Raw genomic sequence first — 6,828 nt, 5'->3', positions numbered from 1 at the left:
GAGCCAGGTTAATAGGTGATCATCGCTGCCACACCTAAGTCATTGCGAAATACCACTTCATACTTGTAATAAGTGAGCAGTATCGACTGAAACACGGGGTTCATGTCTATTCACTGATTATACTTACTGAACTGATACGAACACGACGTGTTTCATTGCTAGACATACATTCAAGCTTGAGTTTCAGTCTGGCGAGAACTTTTGCTCTGCAGGCTGAGGGGTGCTAGGAGCACAGTCTGGCGGTCTGAGAGAATACATTATACAAGCTGTTGCTGTACTTTTGGTAATGGTCTACTGGTGCCTGCCTGCTGGTGGTGGCCAGCCGGTGCTGGCCTCCTGGCAGCATCCGACTGGTGCTGGTCTGCCGGTAACCCTTACTGAGGCTGATCTGTTGGCGTTGCATTGGGCCTACTGACCAGTGTAATCCGCCTTTTCGTCCACCATCCCACTCGTGCCATGATGAATTAATAAAGCTGTGGTGAATCATACTATTGCGGTATTTGAGGTGCTGTTATGAGGTGGTTGCTACTGCAAAAAAGACAGCAAAAGTTAGACACAAAAACGTTACCTAAAGCGTAAAAAAGAAGAGCCAAATAATCCTGCACAAGAAAGGCGCATTGGTTGATGTCCTTTTATTTCCTTGTGTCCATGATTTTGGCACACATGCTTTCTGATGAGCTTGAATAGTTGGCAGCTTCTTCGGCGGTGTCTCGCTCCTTTACACATAAAATAAGGATACACAAAAAAGTGAATCAGTAAGGCCAATAATTTTTCTATAATATTTCTGCTGGAAAACTCAGCGCTATTAGTTTCCAGCGTCCAGTTCCATGCCAGATTATTGGCCGAATATCGCACTGCGTACACAGATGTTGGAGCAGCATATCACAGGTAGGTGGTGAGTACACAGCCCAAAACACGTTTACAGGGCTCGAACTGTGCGCTTTGTCGCCGTAAATAATTTATCATTTAAATAAGGTGTTTAGGGCGCACTGACGCAATGAATGAGAAGAACAATAAGACAACCACGTAGAGGATCCAAATTTGCTACCTCCTGATTCCTAACCTCGCTAACTTCTGATTACTACACCACACCAGAACCCGTTCAGCTGCTAGTAAATTCACAATTTATCCAATGGACTTGCTGCTCAACTTCATGTTCACAAGTCGGGCAGTCAACAAAGACGCACCATTTCTTTCTAAATAACAACCGCGTTCATATTTGATACTAATGACCAGCTGCCGGGCACCGTCAATCTCTTATTTGCAAAAGTTAAAGTTTATTGAGGAATGAACACATTAACTCAAAAAAATATCAAATTGATTGTAGGAGCAGCCCCATATCTTCAGCTTTTAGTGCCTAATTTTTTTGATAGCCGTCTACCTACACTTGCGACTGGTGAAAATATGCAGAGGTTTTATGATGACTTGTCTGATATATATGCGCTTACACTATTGAGTATTGTAGGCAATCATTAGGCACAGATACTTTCTTCACACATGTTCATCACCTGGATCAAATCCCGGCTGTGGCGGCTGCATTTCCGATGGAGGCGGAAATGTTGTAGGCCCGTGTACTCAGATTTGGGTGCACGGTAAAGAACCCCAGGTGGTCAAAATTTTCGGAGCCCTCCACTACGGCGTCTCTCATAATCAAATAGTGGTTTTGGGACGTTAAACCCCACAAATCAGTCAATCAATATTCATCACCATGAGTGATCGTCACCTTCATCTGCTGTGGGCACTTGGCTTGCCTCAGTTCTTTGCCTTGGGTGTGCTCGCTGCATCGTGTCTTCTGGGCCTAGTTAAGATTGCCTTCTCCGTTGCATCACAAGTGGTGGTGTGCGCTCTGCGATCTTCCTTCCTCTCCCAGCCCACTCTACCTCCTGGAGCTCCACTAAGGTCGTCATCTGTGCCAGGTGTCCGGTAACGAGCCTCAAGACGAGCCAACCAGCGCTTCTGCATCTACATTCACGGCCCCGACTACCGCAGCCTATTCATCGTGGTTTATTACCAAGCACCACCGTGAGCCACCCACGTTCGCCGAACTTGAGGTGAAGATGTGGAAGATTGGTTGGACCAGTTCAATCGAGCGAGTTCCACTAACAACTGGGTTGATTCTACCAATCTTCGCCGTGTTTCGTTTTATCTGACAGGCGTAGAGAAAACATGGTATATCAATCTTGAAACGGACATCACGGACTGCACACATTTCAAGCAACAGCTTCACCAAATTTTCAGCACCCCGGTGGTTCGTTCAACTCTCGCGAAGAAGACACTGGATGCTCGCAAGCAACAATGCGGTGAGTCTTACATCTCGTACATAGAGGCCATGCTTGCTCTCTGTCACTGTTTCAGCACGTCTATGTCTGAACCAGAGAAAGTTCGTCATCTATTGAAAGGGATGCCTCGGTCATACAAACCCCGGCCACAGTCGCTGACGTTGTTGCCACATGCCAACGCCTAGAGGAACTTGAGTTCCAACGGTTACCGCCGGACAGTGCTGAAAGCACCATCACGACTGATGCCTTATTGTGTGCTAAGATCTGGGCAATTATACGGGAAGAACTGCAATTTTTCGGCCTCTCAACGGCACCCAGTCCACCTCCCCCCTCCAACGCTGCTTTGCGCGACGTTATCAAAGAGCAGTTGGCGTCCATGACCGGGCCAGCGTATGTACACTCTCTGGTACCTCGACCCCAGCTGACGTACGCACAAGTCCTCGTTGGTTTACCACCCGTCGTACAACCAATGCCCGCACACTCGAAGCCTGTTTCACTGTCTTCGTTAACTCCTAGTGCGCCTCGCCAGCCTTTTCACCCACCATGACGGCCATCTCGTCCGATCTGTTATTACTGTGACTACCGGAGCCACATTGCACGCTTCTGTCGGAAGCGTTAGCAGGACGAGCGTCGTGGATTAGACCCCTACGGACAGGATGATGGGACGAGCGGGTCCGCTTTTCAATGTCGTCCGTATGATCCGCCAGTACGTCGCTCACCGTCTCCAACTGCGAAATCTCAGCCAACCCCTTCTTACTGCTCTCTTAGACGCCACTCACCATCACCCTCCGCCGCTCCACGTCTCCATTGCGACGTGTCTTGCAATTCACCAACCAACGCCCGCAAAACTAACCTCTGCAGCTTTTGGGGGAAAAGCTGCATCGAACGAAAAGACAGAAATTCTTTCAGTGCATCCATATAATACAATATCTGTCCTGATAGAAGGTGTGTACGTGGACGCTTTAATAGACACTGGTGCTTGTTTGTCTGTGATGGATCGTTATTTGTGGTCACGTCTGCGGAAAGTCAACACCTTTTATGATGAACCTACACTGCTCGCTGCTCAAGGGGACGCCATTAGACCTGCCGCTATGTGCACCGCTCGAGTTTTCATAGCTGGCCTTCTGCATTTTGTGCAATTTGCCGTGCTTAGTTTGTGTGCCAACCAGCTTATATTAGGCTGGGATTTTCTGTCTATGGCGAACGCTTCCATCTGCTGTCGAGAAAATATTGTTCAGATGTTTGAAACTGACAATCCCCATTTTGCGGATGACAAGCCCGTTCGCTTGTTCGCTGCGGAACATACTGAGCTACCACCTGGTCATCAGCGAATAGTTACCATCACTTCTAATATGATCGACTCTGGTGATGTGTTTGTCCAACCATCTGAACGCTGCCTCGCAAGAAGTATAGCCCTTGCTGCAGGTCTAGCGTTGTTCAACAATGGCTCCGGACGTCTCTACGCTACAAACGAGACGTCTGAGAAAACTTTCATTCCTAAATGCACCACAATAGCCTGCGTTACAGAATCCCGATCTGTCGTTGTTGTCCCGCTTATGCCAGCGTGTTTTGACCTTCCTTCTATTGGACGTTCATCAAGCGTTTCTGTTCTTGCTGCGACTATTAGTCCAGAGCTGACCTCTTCACAGACAGATGAATTGCTTGCCTTGCTACAAAAGCATAGGAGATTCTTTGATGCCCATTCCTCATCTCTGGCACAGACGTCCATTATCAAGCATCGTATCCAGACCAATGAAACTTCCATCGTACGTCGTTGGCCATATCGCGTCTCTTTGTCCGAGCATGAGGTCATTCAAGAGAATGTAGCCGATATGCTGCAACGGAACAATATACGTCCCTTCGCAAATCCTTGGACATCCCCTGTTGCTTAAGTAAGGAAAAAAGATGGCTCCGTGGGATTTTACGTGCACTACAGAGCACTTAATAAGATTACTCACAAAAATGTTTACCCCATGCCGCACATACACAAGGCTTTGGATTCACTGCAGGGTGCCGAGTACTTCTCAAGCCAAGACCTGCGTTCGGGTTACTGGCAAATCCCCATGCACGAGGATGACAAAGAAAAGACAGCGTTTTCAATACCAGATGGGCTGTACGAATTCAACGTCATGCCATTCGGCCTTTGCAATATTCAAGCAACATTTGAGAGCTGCACTGCAATGAAAGCTGAGCTAGAACCGCAAGAAAAATAGAAAATTTCTCTATACACTTTACTATATTAAACTAAAACTGCAGAAAGTTTTGCCTTTACAAACCTCATTGTATTTCATAACGCTTTAGCCACAGTTGTAAAATCATGGAATTCTCATCTGAAAGGAGAGTGTATGCCCATTTTTTTCCGACAAAATGAACATTTAAAGTACGCTAACTGAAGAGCAAGTTCATAATAGAAATGAAGCTGAATAAAATACATTTTCATTCTCAGTATGAACTTGCTTTTCTGCTAGCGTATCTTAATGTTTATTTTTTTTTCGAAAAAATAAACATTGATATATACTAATTGAAAAGCAAGTTCATATTGTGAATGAAGATTTATTTTATTCAGTGCTGCAAACTTGAACTGTAGCCTGATCGATGGTGTATTTCTTTGAGAAAACAATGCTACTGTGCGTGCGAAAAAAGGTGTATTTCAATTATTCCAATGTGAACAAAGTTGTATTTGTGAGCGCAAAAGTATGTAATTCGCTCATTGATGTAAGCTCTCTGCCAGAATGCCTTCGGGCGCGGCGGGGTGTCCGATGAATAACGAATAAAAAGTAAATAAACAGAAGATTTCATTTGAGGAAGCTTTATTGGAAGTAGGGGAGAATGGTGAAGATAGAAGTATGGCGGGCGTGTGATATTCAGTGTTCGCTATTTTTATGTACACAGCACCTTAGGCTCTAGACTGGTGCGCTGTTTGTTTTCCGTTATCCAGCGAACCTCATGCAAGGTGCCCAATACAGGAAATGTCGATGACGCTGACGCATAAGACTTTACAGAGCAAGCAGTTTTTTTTTGTCATGAATGATAGCGATCTTAAAAAAGCTCTCACACCTGAAAAGCGAAGCGGCAACGCCAACGCCTTGCTACTCCGAAGACAGAGTGTGGCATACGGTAGTCAAAGTGTACGTATACAGCAAGCAAGCCCTGAAGTGAGAGCTCAGGAAGCAGAGGTAAAAGAGCAATGCAGAACAAGCTGCTCCCTGCACCAAACTTCAGGTCGCGCGAAGCGGCAACAGCAGATTGTGTATACAGTTCTAGAGGAACGCTGAGAATACTCTCCACCACTATACGTATCATTCATAGATTACGAGAAATCATTTTATTCAGTAGAGATATCAGCTGTCATGGAGACACTGAGGATTCAGGGTGTCGATGAAACATACAAAAACATCTTGAAAAAAAAATTTACAGACAGTCAGTTGCCACCGATGTGCTCCACATCAAAACCGACAGACTACAGGTGCAGAAGGATGAAAGACGGGAAGACATGGCCTCCCGAATGCTATTCACTGCGTGTTAAAAGGAGGTTCTCAGAGACATTACAAAGGCAAAAGTTAGAGAATCGAAGTATTGGAGAGTATCTTAGTAACCTGTTGTTTGCCGACGACATTGAATTGCTGAGTAACTCGGGGGACAAATAGCAATTCGAGGTCAATTAATTTAGAAAGGGGAGCAGAAAGGCAGGTTCTAAAATAAATTTGAACAAAGTGAAAGTACTATACATAATCCTCGGAAGAGAATGGCGCTTTGAGATAGGTAGCAGTGCATTTGGACTTGTAAAAGAGTACGTCTACAAACGACTGGTAGAAACCTTGCAGTCGAACGGCGAGATAGAAGTAGCTACAAGAATAACAATTGGGTGCAGCCCATTCGTAAAACATTCTATAAGCATGACTGGTAGATTGCCAATATTCCTCAAGATAGAAGTGCATAACAGCGGCATCTTGCCAATACTTGAATACAGAGCAAAAACCTGCAGGTTTACAAGAAGGGTTCAGCTCAGATTGAAGGCGACACAGCGAAATACGGACAGGAACTTGATATGTGTAACCTTAAGAGACAAGAAGATATCAGGGTGGGTGAGGGAACTAGGGTTAGGGACATCATAGCTGAAATATAAAAGAAATGCGCATGGCCCAGGCACGTAGCAAATAGGGCGGAAAACCACTGGTCTTCATGAACTAGATTCCCAGAGAATGTGAAGGGGAGACAGAAACTTGCGTGGACCAAAGATATGACATGTGCGGGTAGGATGTGCTGCATGCTCAGGACCGAGCTGACTGGAAAGGAGAAGGGAGAAGCGCTTGAACTGCAGTGGGTGTAGTGAGGCTTATGAGTAGACTGATGATGTATTTCACATTCGTTGCCCTTTGCAGATGTCATGGTTGTAGACCAGTGGTTTACCCAATCCTCAAGAATACCTTCAGAGTTATGCACTATTTTTTCCGAGCTGATTATGTTCTGCATGGTGTGTAAAGATGGTGTTAATACAGACCATTTGCGCTTTGCCCTATGCAATCTTTTTTCTCGAAGCAATGTTGCT

The sequence above is a fragment of the Rhipicephalus microplus genome, chromosome 8 (assembly GCF_043290135.1).
Source record: "Rhipicephalus microplus isolate Deutch F79 chromosome 8, USDA_Rmic, whole genome shotgun sequence".
NCBI lineage: Eukaryota > Metazoa > Arthropoda > Arachnida > Ixodida > Ixodidae > Rhipicephalus > Rhipicephalus microplus.
This window is presented reverse-complemented; position numbering follows the sequence as displayed.